We start from the raw sequence: 16,004 nt of genomic DNA, 5'->3' as shown, positions 1-16,004 counted from the left end.
GAGTCAGACACTCTTTAGTGACTGAACAACAGCAAAGCAAACCTCAGTTCAGGGCCTCTAGCAAGAAGTGGTCCTTAGCTAAATTAAGAGTGTTTTGTGATTGTATTAATTTTTAAGGCTACATTCTATTTATGGGAAGAGACTACTTTTCCACTCTCTGTAGTGACCAAGTTTCCTTTTAAAATTAATGTATTTAGCTATTAAAAAAGTGAGTCAACTTCTAGAAAAACATCAGTTAAATAATAATGCAGATGATATACATATAGCAAAAATCACAAAGGTGATTTGGAAATAATTGAAATTTGGTAAACAATGGATTATGTGATTGAGGTAGAGAGTGGCTAGGTATCCACTAAATCCATTTTTTTTATTGGACATTATAGGAAGATTCATTTTCTAGCCTCCCAGAAAGTCAGGTTAGGGCTAGGTGACTGACTGCTGGTCCATGTAATGTGGGTGAAAGCACTGTGATCCACTTTCAGGTCTGACTCTGGAAACATCCCATGGGTTTCTCTACTTATCCTCTCTTCCCTTATTGCCAACCAGTTGCTGAGTATCCAATGGAAGAGTCTGAGGCCACAGAGGATGGTGAAAGCAGGAGATGCAAAGAGCCTGGATCCCTGAGTCTCCATTGGGAGGAGAGCAGTCCCAGAGAGATGTCAGGAACATGTAAAGTGGACTTCTCACAAAAGAGAAGTTTTAGTTTGTTAAGTCACTGAAATTTGGAAATTATTTATTACAGCTATACAAGTTAGTATACTCTAACACAACCATCTTTTTTTCTTTTTTTTTTTTTTTTAGGAAGCTGGGAATAATACTTTATTTTTTTACCATGCCACGTGGCTTATGTGATCCTAGTTCCCTGACCAGGGATCAAACCCAGGCCCTCAGCAGTGAAAACATGAGGTCCTAACCACTGGACCACAAGGGAAGCTCCCACAGTGATCTTTGAGGACTTCAGTACTTAGCACAATGATTTGTACATAGGGAGGCACTTGGTAAATGTATGTTGAATAAGTTCATTTTATCCCATTTTAATCTACCTTTATTCATAATTCATCCTTCAGATGGTAATGTTTTTAGGTATAGGATTGAAGTTTCAGCCCAAGTCCCAACCGTTGTCTTGTGACACGCTAGATAGCTCTAGTAATCTTAGATGACCTTACCATTCTCAAAATAAAATTGATTTTAATTACTGTTTTTAAAAATATGCCCTATAATACCTTTAGGACCAAGGTAGGTGGGTTTGAAAATCGGGTATGCTAGTGCCCACAAGATTAGGAATCTCTGCCTTAGAATATGGAGATGAATTCAGTGTTCTCATAAGATTTCAAAGACTAAATAATTTAGAGTCTACGCTAAACTAGACCATCCCTCTGCCTCCAGAGGGAACTGTTTTTCACCTCCACAGACACAATAGCTGTTTGTACCTGATAAAATAACAACAGCAAGCCTCCTGAGGTGGGGTTTCCCTTAGGTATTGTATTCTAGGGTCTTAGAACTTTCATATTCAGGAAGCTCTTCTTTGGGGAGGATCAAATAAAATATTATATGTTAGAGTTTTTTGTTAAACATTAAAGTACTATACAACTATAACATTATTGTTGGCCATTGTTCTACCTTTAAAGCCCATTTCCTCTTCTTTTGCCTTCTTAGTCAGGTAACATAATTTACCAATCGGCCACTTAAAAGAACATCACTTGAAAGGAAAATTAGAAATATCTACATTGCAGATGTAAATATCCAAGTACTTGAATTAGATGTTATGTTCCAGAAATAGGTTCTATAAATTAGAATGGAAAAATCAGGGCTAGTTTTCCTATAGAAAAACATGTTACTGGGTATAATTCTGAGCCTCATTTTACTTATGTGGAGAATGGGGGAAAATAATAAGTATCTATGTCACAGTGCTGTTGTCATGATGAAATGACATAATATGTGTGGCATACATAGCACAAAGTCTGAAACAGGAAGAACGCTTAATAAACAGTAGCTCTAACATTCTTATGATGTTCATCACACAGGCCCAGGAGCCAGACTGCCTGGGTTCAAGTCCTGCCTCTGTCACATACTAGTTGGGTAATCCTGGAAAAGCTATTTAACCTCTCTCTGCCTCGTTTTTCTTATTTGTAAAATCCTAGGGCCTATGTCGTAAGGTGGTTGTGAGGATCAAATGAGGCAATATACACCTTAGCACTTTCTCCCCACTCACCACCAAACTTCCTGAAAGAGTCATCTCCCCCTCTGGTCTCCTCTTTTATCACCCTTCCCTGATGATGCTCATCAAGGTTACCGACAGCCTCATTGTTGATAAAGCTTGTGGATGTGTTTGATCTGCATCTTACTTGATCTGTCTGTAGCATCAGTGAGCCATGACTGCTTCCTCCTGGAAATACTCTTTCCCTTGGCTTCCATGACACCACCCTCTCTGGGTTTCTTCCTGTCTCTTCTTTTCTTTCTTGTTTTTGCACAGACCTCTTCCTCTGGTTGCCTCATAAATGTCTGTGCTTCTTGGGCATCTGTTTACGCCTCTTCTTTTCAGGGAAGAAGCCAATTCTGATCCCATGATGGAACTCTTTCTTTGACTTACTTTTTGCTGCTTTTGTTATTATAATCATACATAATGGCTTGCTTAAAAGCACCCTGCCCCTCTGCCTGACTGTTAAAGTGCCTTTGTTCAGAATGATGTCCACCTGTGGATGGCAGGAAGGAAGAAATTAATGCATCCCCTGCCTGAGGCTTGCCATTCTAGGATATTTGCAAGATTAACGGCCTTTTTACTTTGCTTCCTCACCTCCCATCATCTCTGATCTATAAAAGAACCTGGCATCCAGACCCCTTAAGATGGCTGTTTTGAGGCACTCTTCTGTCATCTTCTCATTCAGCTGCTTTCCAAATAAAGTCATTTTCTTTGCCTCAACACCTTGTCTCGGATGCATTGGCCTGTCGTGCAGTGAGCAGAGTGAGTTAGGACTCCCGTAACATTGTCATTCTACATACTCCCTTGGGGTGATCTCTTCTTCTCCCATGACTGATAATCCTCCATCAAATCTGTAGTTTCATCATAGAGTTTCAGGCCCATATATTCAACTATTTTGGTAATTCACCCTGAAAATCTGACACCCAACTCAGCATGTACAAAATTGAATGCATCACCCAACTCCCTTATGTTTCCCCAAATTTCTCTTCCTGTGTTCCCATGTGACCACATTGGGAACTTTAGGTCAGATGTGACTCTGACCCTTCCTTTGCCCTGTCTATCTATTCAACTGCTCCTGATGTTTTTACCTGAAGAGGCAGGACCTGTTACTTGTTGAGAGATCTTGGATACATTACTTAATCTCTGTGGCCTCAATTTCCTTTGCAGTAACCACCTTATAGGGTTGCTGTGTGGATCAAGTGAGATAATGCAAGTAAAGTGCATGCTACAGATCCTGGCACAAAATAAACACTAGCTGTTGTTTTCCTTCTCTTTAGTCACTAAGTTGTATCCAACTCTTGCAACCTCACGGACTGTAGCCTGCCAGGCTCCTCTGTCCATGGGATTCTCCAGGCAAGAAGACTGGAGAGGGTTGCCATTTCATTCTCCAGGAGATCTTCCCAACCCAGGAATTGAACCCCGGTCTCCTGCACTGCAGGCAGATTCTTTACTGACTAGGCTATGAGGGAAGCCCCTTCACACCTCTCTGGATACTTCACTTGATCCCCCACTGCCACTGTTATGTTTTATCTTCATTTCCCAGCTGAGCTATTGCATTAACCCCCTTGCTGATCACTCTGCTTCTTCTCTAGACTCCTCCACATTTCTCTGTCACATAATATAAACAGAATGATATTCCTGAAATGCAGATTAGATTATATTATGCAGATTATATATATCAATTATATATTATTATATATTATATCATTATATATAAATAAATTGTATTATATTTAAATATATATATTATAGTTATAATATATATTATATTTTTATATATTAAATATATAATATATATTATATATAAATTATATATATTATCTGTAAATGCATATATATTATATAAATGCAGATTAGATGCCTTTTCATTACCCTCTGGGTAAAGCCCAAACTGCTTAGCTTCTCCAGTTCATGTCTCAGTACATCAGCCCTCTCTTGTATCAGGGTTTTTCATGTCCTTGAATTAAATCATTTTTGGCACTCTCACTCCCTCCTTTACCTGGTAACTCTTAATCACTTTTCAAATCTCAGTTTAGCTATCCCTTCCTGGCCACTTGAGACTGGATTAAGTCCCTCTGTATACTCACATAGTACCCTGGGGTCATTCATTCCTCTGTCTGCCTGTACTGGTAAATTGGCATGACTTGTTTCTCTGCCCATCACCCTAAAGAGCTAAGTCCCTGAGGGCAGGGAATATGTCTTTTTCACCACTATATTCTCAGGGCTTAGCACAGTTCCTTTGTTGGATGGACAAAAATATTATCTAGACACCAATAGCCCACTTGCATTTAGAAATGGCATATACCATAATTTTTATTTGACTATAAATTACATATCTATTACCTTAAAGCTTTCTAAAGCATATATAAATCAACATAGAAGACAGTACTAAAAAGGTATTCCTTTCTCTCCTGAAGGAAGTTTCTCATTAACCATCTGTTAGTGTAGATTTTTTGTATATCCCACACATATTTTTCTGGTTGTAAGTATCAGATACTTAATGACAGAAATTCAATACCTAGTTTAGGAATCAGGGAAAACTGTCATTTGGTGCCCAGAGCCAGAGACAGTCTGTTGTTCCTGAGCACATTTGAAAGCTTAGGATTATGATGACATAGTGTGTGCACCGTCCACTGTTGAAATGCTGTAAGGATTGAGTGTAGTTGGCAAGACTCTGGGAGATAGATTGAAAGAGAGGGAAGTGCTGCAGGATGGACTCTGGTTGGAGTGCTCACCTCATGAGGAAGAAGAGGCTGATTGGGTCCATCCCTATGTTTGGCTCACTGCAATGTGATTGGTGGGATATATATCTGGCTGACATTTATTTTTGCCTCTGCTATTGTCTCTTGAAAAATGTTTTCCTACCACCTCAGGAGTAGGAAAAATGTACTGAAAGACAAGATTTTACAGGCAGTACTGTGAAACTGGACATGTTGATGATGTATCATGCTCAGAGTATTTCTGTTAAAGCCTGATGAGCTCATGACTTATACTTTTTGTGTTGTGACTTTATTTTGTATTTAAAAATTTTGTATTTAGAAATTATAGATGAGAGACAGGATGTAGCCAAGAACTGGAAGAATCTTTGCCAAGACTCAGACAAGGTCCACCCCATCAGAAATTTTCTAGGACTTGGGATCTGAACTGGATAACTGGGATGTTTGAAACCTGAGGACCCAGGCCAGTTGGGATTTAAAGACTGAGCTATAGTTATAGACAGTTGAGAGGGACATGTGTGTGTGTGTGTGTGTATGAATGCAGAGAGAAAATGTATATTGATAGATATATAGTCAGAGCTCACATCAAACAATCAAACTCTCATTTATTTCAACAAACATTGAATCTACTGTCAGTTCAGTTCAGTTCAGTTGCTCAGTTGTGTCGACTCTTTGCGATCCCATGGACTGCAGCACACCAGGCTTCCGTGTCCATCACCAATTCCCAGAGCTTACTCAAACTCATGTCCATCGAGTCGGTGATGCCATCCAACCATCTCATCCTCTGTTGTCCCCTTCTCCTCCTGCCTTCAATCTTTCCCAGCATCAGGATCTTTTCTAATGAGTCAGTTCTTCACATCAGGTGGGCAAAGTATTAGAATTTCAGCTTCAGCATCAGTCCTTCCTATTAATATTCAGGACTGATTTCCTGTGCCAGGTACTAAATTTCCTTCATTAAGGATCTGATATTTGCAGCTGGAAAATAATAATTATGAGTTTGCAAGTCTGAGTATGTATCATATAAAAATGACAACTGGTGGCCAGTGGGAAAACTCCAGGAACAATTTGCCTCAGAATATATCCAAATACATGTCAGATGGTGCCTCCCTGAGCCCTTCTCCTGTTTAAGGGCAGTAAAATCAAGGCAGGAAGAATGCTTGTGTTCCTTTCAGTTGCTTATGTAAGTTGAAATTCATGTTGTGAACTACTCAAGTTCCTTTCGGGAAAGAGCATCACTTGCTTCAAAACAGCAGTTGGCAAAACCAGAAGTTCAGCAGCTGTGGAGTTTCTTCTCCTTACTCATATCCACCCCAGGACCACAGACATGCCAAAGCACCGTGAAGGAAGTCATAGGAAAGAACCCTGTTCTTGGAGAACAGAGCCCAGTCCACGGGCTGGTAAATGACGTGCTCCATAGGAGGGATATGTTTTTCAGTCTTAGCTTATTTTCTTCTAGAATAAAAGTTGAGTTCAACACATTTGGAAGTCAAGGATACATATGATCATCGGCTTTTTAAATCCAAGGTATATTGGGACTGTTAGAAGGTTCAAGAAAATGTGGAACCATTATAGACTTTATCTTCTAAGTATTATTTTCCAAGGTTTTCTTGCAGGTTTAAAATTCTGATTAAAAAGCTCTTTAGTGAATATAAATATCATATATATATGTATGAACCACTTTGCTGTATATCTGAAACTAGCACATTGTAAATCAACTATACTTCAGTTTTAAAAATGAGAAAGAAACAAGCAAACAAAAAAAGAAGGTCCTTTGTGGTTTGACCTGACCTCTGTATAGTTGGCTTGGAAAAGGCCTTCGAGGCATAAGGTACTTGTTTATACTGCTTGAATGATCATTTACAGTTTCCTGCCCAGAGAGGCAGCCAGGTTTTGTGGTGCCTAAAGCATTTATAATTTGGGGAAGGGGTTAGATTTATAAGAAGAGTAACAGAAAAATACCTTACTTTTAGAAATTTTGCAATAACACATGACCACGTGAATGCATTGTACAGCCCCTCTCGGTGATGGGTCTTGAAATGTTAACTACATTAGTCTCATAAATCTGCTTTGTTCCCAGCATTCCAAAAGATGCTCATATGTTGAATAGGGAAGATGTAAGGAGGAGACCAGCATGTTGGTGATGATTGGAGGTCAGTATTGAAAACAAGAAAACAAACCCTAAATTGTCTCCATAGTACATGAAAAAAGCACTAAATTCCTGAAAAAGTTGAAAGCAAGTTGATCTCTACCCTCAGACAGTTCTGATTAAATCTGTTATATATTTTTGTTCTCCTGATCTAGTTTCAAAAATGCTTTTGTTTCTTTACGATATTCCATGGATAGAATAGGTACAATCTGAGATAGCCAGTTAAAAAACTCTTCATCATTGAGATGGAAAATAGCCACATTGGTGTTCATCTTTGTGAATGTTGGCCACCATTAACCCCATAAACTTTACTTTTGACTGTTCTTTGATTGCCTAAAGGAGGGAAAATAGCTCATGCCCTTAAAACTTATTATTAACAAGCATTTTAAAGGGTTAGAAAATTTAATAATGTTACATGAATGCCCTTTTAAAGCTTAGACATAACTTAGGAGGTGGCTATAAATACTTTTTTAAAGGTCAGTATTCCACAAATCATAGTTAGTTATTTTGAAAACCAGGAGAAAATCTCAACTACATTTACTAAACGTGTAATCTGTGCACTGGTGGCACCACCATTTTCCATGAATAAGAGTTCTGTTGGGTTATTTAATCATGTAGCTTTAGTAGTAAAGAGCAATTTCAGGAGACAATTTACTTCTTGAAAGGCCTCTAAAATATATGTGGCTGTTTCTTAAAGGAAACCTGCTGTATCCAAACTCAAACTTTACAAAACAGGGAGCTTAGGGGATGATCAATGACATAGTAAGTTATTCTTTCCCTATAAAGAGTGGCCACAGGGTTTCTTTAAATAACGTATTTCTCTAATGTAGTTTAGGTTTGGTAGGAAGAGGTTTCTTATAGCCTTGGCTGTGCCCTGGGAAAGCCTCTTCTTCACCTCTCATAGCCATAGTTGCCTCTTTGGGAAAATCGATGTCACAACCAGATAGACTCATTGTTCTGAAGATTTAGTGAGATAATGTGTGAAAATATGACCAACGCAAGGCCTGACATATAACAATGACTCCATAAGTGCTCTGAGAATGCACTGATTTGGAATATTTCTTGTAAGGCAAATAGGTTTCCTTCCTTCAGGTGCTTTTATTTATGTTGTGGATTGATGCATTTTGTAGATTTACTAATTAAATGTCATTTAATGACTATAATGTGCTAAGAAAGAAAACTCCACTTATATGCATATTAGTGAAAGTATTTTTAGTGACCTGTTTTAATAGCATTCTATGAATCCATTTATTCAAAATTAACTCCAAATGTACCTTCAAATAGCTAGATAGGATCTACTTTTGATTGGGAATTTCTAGTTTTTAAGATGACTCTGCAAAATTAACCACACTTCCATGTATCCTTTGCACATCCCTTGTGTTCTTAGATGGCCATTCATATTTTTCTCCTGGACTATGATTTCAAATTGTGGTGCTGGAGAAGACTCTTGAGAGTCCCTTGGACTGCAAGAAGATCAAACCAATCAATCCCAAAGGAAATCAACCCTGAATATTCATTGGAAAGACTGATGCTGAAACTGAACCTCTAACACTTTGGCCACCTGATGCAAAGAGCCAATTCATTGGAAAAGACCCCGATGATGGGAAAGATTGAGGGCAAGACGAGAAGGGGGTGACAGAGGATGAGATGGTTGGATGGCATCACTGACCCAATGGACATGAGTTTGAGCAGACTCCAGGAGATATTGTAGGACAGAGGAACCTGGTATGGTGCAGTCCATGGGGTCACAAAAAAATCAGACAGGACTTAGCAACTGAACAACAAGACATATACCTCCTCAAGATCAGAGGCAAAGTTTTTTTCATCTTTGTAAGCCTATTACTTAGCAGATAATAGATTCTTGGGCTTCCCTGATAGCTCAGTTGGTAAAGAATCTGCATTCAATGCAGGAGACCCCGGTTCAATTCTGGGGCAGGAAGATCCGCTGGAGAAGGGATAGGCTACCCACTCCAGTATTTTTGAGCTTCCCTTGTGACTCAGCTGGTAAAGAATCTGCCTGCAATGCAGGAGACTCAGGTTTGATCCCTGGGTTGGGAAGATGCCCTGGCGAAGGGAAAGGCTACCCACTCCAGTATTCTGGCCTGGAGAATTCCATGGACTACAGTCCATGGGGTCACAAAGAGTCAGACACGACTGAGCAACTTTCACTTTCAATAGAGTCTGTCAATATGTCTGTCTAATTAACCATGATTTCTTCTACTTAGCTCATAGTGGAAATTTTTACTATTTCTATGTTTTATTATTGTTCTTCTCCTTACCTTATGCCCTCTTCTTAAGCAATTCTTCCACCCACCCCCAAGTATTGATTATTGGCTCTATGGTAACAATCCTCACATTTCTATCTCCAGCTCAGACGTTTCCTCTGACTTTCAGATTGAATATATTCACTTGCATCTCAAAGGTAATTTTTAAAAAATGTTTATTTATCTATTTATTTTGGCTGTGCTGGATTTTTGTTGCAGCTTGGGCCTTTCTCTATTTGCGGTGAGCAGAGGCTACTCTCTAGTTGTGGTACACGAGCTTCTTATTGCGGTGTCTTCTCTTGTTGCCGAGCACGGGCTCTGGGACACAGGTTCAGTAGTTGTGTGTGTGGGCTTAGTTGCTCCATGGCATGTGGGATCTTCCCAGATCAGGGGTGGAATTGGCAGGCAGATTCTTTACCACTGAGCCACTTTGAGGGAAAACTTTGAATCGGACATATCCTTAATTGAACTCATCCTTCCAAACCAGTTTCTTCCCTGTGTTATTTCTCAGTTCATTCAACTTCCCTGATACCTCCCTTCTCTCTTACTTCCCACATTCAGATAAGTCTTCAAATTGTGCTCATTTCCTTCATGCATTTAATGACTTGAATTTATTCATTTCCTTCCATCCTTACTGTCATCCTAGTTCAGGTCATCATTATCTGTCACTTGCACTTTTTTCTTTCTTTTCCCCATTTAGGGCAAATCTCATGTTTAATGTTTTCTTGTGAAAACTTTAAAGAACTCAGAAAGATAGACTAGTATAATGAACACCCATGTATGTATCACTAGATTTAATCATTCTTAATATTTTGCATATTTGTAAAATATTACCTATATTTCAATATAGGTAAAATATTACCTATTAAATATTACTATTTTGTAAAGTATTTTCATCTAAATTACCAACATAAATACCTCAATATAAGTCTCTAAGAATTAAAATTATTTTCCTACATAAACATAATAGTATTATCACATCTAACAAATGACCAATAATTTCTTAATAACATTTAAAACTTGATTCATATTCAAATTTCCCCAGTTGTCCCCAAAATAGCTTTGAAATGTGATCAAACTAGGAATATCTCATCAAGGACCATGTATTACATTTGTAATTTCCTTTATTCCAGAATATTAGCCCCATGATAACCTCCACCTTTTTAAATTCTGAGGTGGTTTTTTTGATAGAGCTAGCCAGTTGTTCTATAGAATGTTTCACTGGTCTGAATTTTACTGATTGCTGCCTATGGTGTTTTTGTAACTTGTTCTTCTGCCCTAACCATTTTCTGTAAACTGGGATTTAGATCTCAAAAGCTTCTGCAGATTCAAGTTAAACATTTTAGGTGAGAGTCCTTATTATGGGGTTCTTGTTATGGACTGAATTGTGTCCTGAAATTTATATGTTGAAGTTCTAATACCTAGTACCTTAGAATATGACTATATTTTGAGATTGGCCCTCTAAATGGATAACTAGGTTAAAATGATGTCACTGAGTGGGCCTTAATCCAATATGACTGGTGTCCTTATAAGAAGAGGAGAGTACAGCTAACAGCGAGATACCTGGAAGAACATGTGAGGATGCAGCAAGAAGGCAGCCGTCTGTAAGCCAAGGAGAGAGGCCTCAGGAGAAACCAACCCCATTGACACCTTGGTTTTTAGACTTCTAGCCTCCAGAATGGAGACAAAGCAAATTTTGAATCTGTGGTATTTTGTTATGGAAGATGTAGCAAGTGAATACAGTTGTTACACATAAAGCTGTCTGCTCATATTGCTTTTCAGCAGGAAGCACATAATGTCTGACTGGCCCACCATTAGAGATCATGTGGGAACATCCCGATGCCTCCACTGTAAAGTGACACTTGTCCCTTGCAAGCGGGAATCTGCTAGGCAATGCTTTGGCATCATGCAAGTGTCCAGGTCCCCATGAATGTTTGAACCTAATAGTTTAACAGTTTCCACTGATGATCTGACCTCAATCAATTGTTTTATTATCACCAGAACTATTTCAAAAGCCTGCTTATTGATCTCCTTCCTTTCACTGTGAGTCATTACTATCTTATACTCTGCCTTTGTAGGATTTAGAAAAAGAACTCCCAGTTAAGTAGACACACCCCAGATTCTGGACTTAAGGCTTGACAAGAAGAGGTCAGGCTGTATCTCAGCCTCCATTTGCCCCTCAGTAAGGCATCCTGGTGCATAAGCAACATGTGCAACTGTCCATGGCAGCCCTGCTGACCCTGCTTCCTTCCATTCTCCACACAGCAGTCAGAGTGGATAACAACAATCTAGTCATATTATACCTGCTCCAGATCATTTCAAATCTTTGCAGTGGACTTGAAATCAAATTTTAGGAAACAGCTCACAAATTAGGCCCTGCATGATCTATTGTCTAACTTATCTTCTACCACTTGGCCTTGTTCACAAAATTCCACCCCAGTGTTCTCCTTGTAGGTCCTCAAATGCACCAGGTTTCTTTCTATTCATCCTTGCCCTTCCCTCTTCTTAAGAGCTCTTGCCACTTGTTCCCTTTGCCTCCCCATTCTTTCCCTAGACCAGATTATGGGTCCAGGTTCAGCTCTCACAGTGCTCTGATTTTTCTTTGTACTACTTAGCACAACTGTAACTAAACAATTACTCATGTCTTTATTTGTTTAATATCTGCTTCCCTAACTAGACTGTAGGCTCTAAGAAGACTGAGACTGTGTCTATATTGTTGTCATTTTATCTTTAGCAACTTACACTACCTGGAATGTAGTAGTTGCTAATTCAGTGTTCATTGAATTAATTAAGGAAAGGAAGCAGCATAGCACAGTATACTGCAAAATTGGTACACTGATGTGGACCTCACATTATTGAGAGAATTACTTCAAAGTGGGCATGCATATACATGTCTGGAACATAGTAGGTGCTCAGTAGATGTTCCACAAAGCACTTAAACTATTTATAGATTTGGTGAGATGTTTTTATTATGTATATTAGAGGGAAGTAGAATGAGAAGGTACTGCATTAGACATCTGAACAATTTCATGTTGTCAACCATGGCTTACCAATATTTAATTCTACAGTCCTGTCATGTACATAAAAGGCATTTTACTTCTGACAATAGGAGTTTCTACTTAAACTCTTTGATTCAGTTTTCAGGTTCTGTGAGGGGAGTTTATTTAAGGATCCTGGCAGCAAGGGTTATGTCTGTTGACTTTTTCATGGTTAAAATATATTTTGGAAGAACAAGATTCTACTATGTGAGCTGATGGAATTTAAAAAAAATCAAGATGGCTAATAGTGGTAGAGAGGGAATCTAATTCCTAATTTAAGCTATGGTAAGAATCTTTGAAAAGTAGGTCAAAAACTTATGAAAACGGGTGTTCTCCTTAACCCTCTAATCATTAGAGTCTAGTGGGATCTGTACAAAGTCTAGGAGAGCAGGCTTGGGGTAGTCACAGCGGAATATGACTGATCTGAAAGCCTTTGTGAGGGGCCCTGAATCAAAGTTTGCTATTGCCTGAGCTTTGAATCCCTACTTCCAGCCGTCCAGTGATGCCATGCTGGTGGCGTTGACCTCGGGGTCATTCTTTTTTAAACAATTACGTTTAATTTGTGAATGCAATTTCCAAATGCTAAAGCTCCCCTGCCCTCCCCAGATTTCCCTCTGTCGAAGAATGTGTGAATTCACACGCATCCTGTTCTAACCGTGCAGGGGAAAATTCCGACCAGGAGACATTGTTCCACTCCCTGGATATTTGAGAGAATAATGAACTGATCACATAAAAGTAGGTCTCGTAGCAGTAGGGCTGCTTCTCCGAGTATGAAAATTGTCGAAGTGTCTTCAGTTATCATCTACTTTACTTCTGGTTTTGTTTCTCTGACCAGATTGGGCTAAAAGTAAAACAGGAGGTGAAAGCCTTTACTTCTGTTTGTTAAGCTTTCTTCTTCTATCTTTTTTTAAGCAGTCTTCTTTTTTTTCCTTCTCTTTTGCCTCAATAGAAAGAAAAAAAGTTTTGTCAGCACTCCTGTTTCTTTTGTTGTCTTCTTTTTCTCAGAAGTCTTTTTCTGCTTTTATCCTAATCCCAGTCATGCATGAGAGAACAGTTGTGCTCTGTTGTTTGGCTGTTCTGCTAGTTTTGAATCAGTGGGACTCCCTCTTTGTTCTCTTTATTTTCTGAACACAGAAAGGTAAAAGAGTAGGAATGGGGATTGGAACTCTTAAGAAGAGAAACCTATATTTATTTAGATTTAATTCATTTTTTGGGGGCCATGTTGGTAATAATTAAGGAGTTACAGCAAATAGAATTGTGATCTCAGTTTCCTTACCTGGAACATTTTGTTTAACTGGTATCTCTGGAAATGATGCATTTTAACTACATGCTTCCAATTTGGGTGATTCTTGGAATCTGCTAAATGATTTAATGGATGACTGTTTCCCATTTGGGTCTGATACTTAGCAGCAGTTTCTTTATGATTCAAACATCGCCTACCTGAGGTGATGCCTGCCTGGGGGTTAGAATGGACTTCATGATAAAATCATTTTAAAATCACACAAGAAGATTTGCCTGTTACCAGAGCACCAAAGAAGCCTGGGTAGCTTTTTATATTTACATTTTTATTTTTGTGATTTTTTTAAGGCATTCAGAAGTGAGACTTGAACTTAGGATGAATATGAGAGGGCTTCATCCTTACAAAACAGCCCCTTTCTGATGTGGTTATCCAACATGGGCTTGCTCTGGGTTGTCATGGTGATAGTGTAGGCCTGAAATTTTTCACAGGCTCAAACTATGAAGTTTTTGAAAACTGTTTTGATTAATTTTTCCTCCACTCCAACTTCTCTCTCACTTCAACTGTTTTCTCTTTTGTTTCACACTTGATTTATGGCAGGTTGCTGTCATTTAAATAGATGTGCATTTTGAAATTCCTCCTTTCTGTGCTAATGCAAAGAAAAAAATAACCCATGCAAGTCATGCTCAAAGAGTTGGTTATTGTTGCTTGCTGGATTTCGACTCTCTGTGGTTGTCGAGCCTAATTCAAAGTAATTCAGGCTCCTCAGTGGGGGCAGTGCATAGCTCCACAGGAAATTATGATAGCAAAAGTCTTCCTGTCGAGCTCTGCACTTGGCACTACAAAGTGCCTCGGGCTACAGCTACCTGAATAGGGTTGAATTAGACCAGACAACCGCATCATCCCACTTCTTAATCTATTAGAGCGATATACAAGTGGCAATTGTTGATTGCAAAAATGGGATTAAGAGGCTCTTCAAGTGAATTGATTTTCTTGTGAGAACAAAAAGAGGAAAGAGAAGCCTTCGTTTGAATCACACAGCCAGAAAGTTTCATGAATGGGTTCCACTCCAAATGTTAGAATTAAAGTAATCAGTGCTTCTTCCCCCATGGGGTATGCAGGTGAGAGAAATAAACTGCTCTAAAATAGCAAATTACACGCAAAACCCAAGTTTAAGTCGTCTGCATTGCAAGACTCCCCCCAATAAAGTAGCCACTGGGAAGCTGTCTAATAATGTGACACAGACAAATGGTCCCAGCTCTTCCTCTCTGGCTTTGCGCACTGATGTCAGCTGCAGCCGTGATTTGTTGGTGAGTCAGGTGAGTTGCGGACATTTTTCATGATCCAGTCTCTGATTTGCCCATGAGGATACTTCTCTCCCTCCTGGGTCAGTGGGGCCATGCTCTCTGTTGAAAAGTTTCCCCATGGGCCAAGTCTCTTTTGAAAAGACATTTATTGCCTAGGCTCTTTTTTCATTTTTCTCCGAAGTGTCCTTAGATTTTTGACTCAGGATTACTTTGGAAAATGTAAATAGAATCTCTGCTATTTGGATTAAAATTCCGTGTTACTTTTTCCAAAGTGCTGTTTAGTTTGGAAGGACATTTATCATAGTTATTTGTCTTCTGAAAGGCAAATGGCACTGTCAGTCCTCTGCCACAGGGTGATTGTACAGGCCTCGAAAACCTAAAGTCAGTTGATTTAAATTCGTATGATGCTCAAAGCTGTAATAAATGACCTCAAGCTGATTGAAAACCCATCAGGATCCTGAAAGAAAACATTCAAAGGATCCACACATGATCTCTCATATTCAAATATCTAAAATGATACTGGGGGTCACTCGAATGTAGTGTTTTCTATGGCATATCACGCATCACAAATGTATCTAGAATAATCATTTATCTGGCCGCTTTAGCTGTCAGAAACTCCAAGGGTGTGGAGAATAGAAATGACACAGTGATGCCAGCTGGGGAAAAGAAACTGACCAGAGCAGATGGGGGAAGCCTCCTATTACCTCTGCCTTTAGGATCCCGTCACATACTAACCAGAAGGAAATAATTTGGAAAGCCTGAGCCTTTTGACAACACAATTGGCGACAAGCAGTTGAAATGTGTTAGAAGAGGCTCTTGTTTGGAAAGATAAACATAACTCTAAGTGACAATGAACTCTCCACAGATCTGAGACTTCTCAGAAGAAAATCCTTGTCAATGGATGTAGGAAATGAAAGTGTCCGCCTTTCCCTCACCTATCAGCCTCAGGGGTTAGAGGAGGATGTGATGGTGGTGGAGGCCACCTTTGTTTACGAGCACAAAGGGGACCATCTCTCCCATCTTCAAAGGTTGCTTCAAAGATCCTTTGGAGAAAAAAATGGCACAATTTAGACATTTGACATTCCTTATGCATAC

Source organism: Muntiacus reevesi, chromosome X, assembly GCF_963930625.1.
Source record: "Muntiacus reevesi chromosome X, mMunRee1.1, whole genome shotgun sequence".
Lineage (NCBI taxonomy): Eukaryota > Metazoa > Chordata > Mammalia > Artiodactyla > Cervidae > Muntiacus > Muntiacus reevesi.
The sequence above is the reverse complement of the archived record's forward strand: the minus strand, read 5'-3'. Positions refer to the sequence as shown.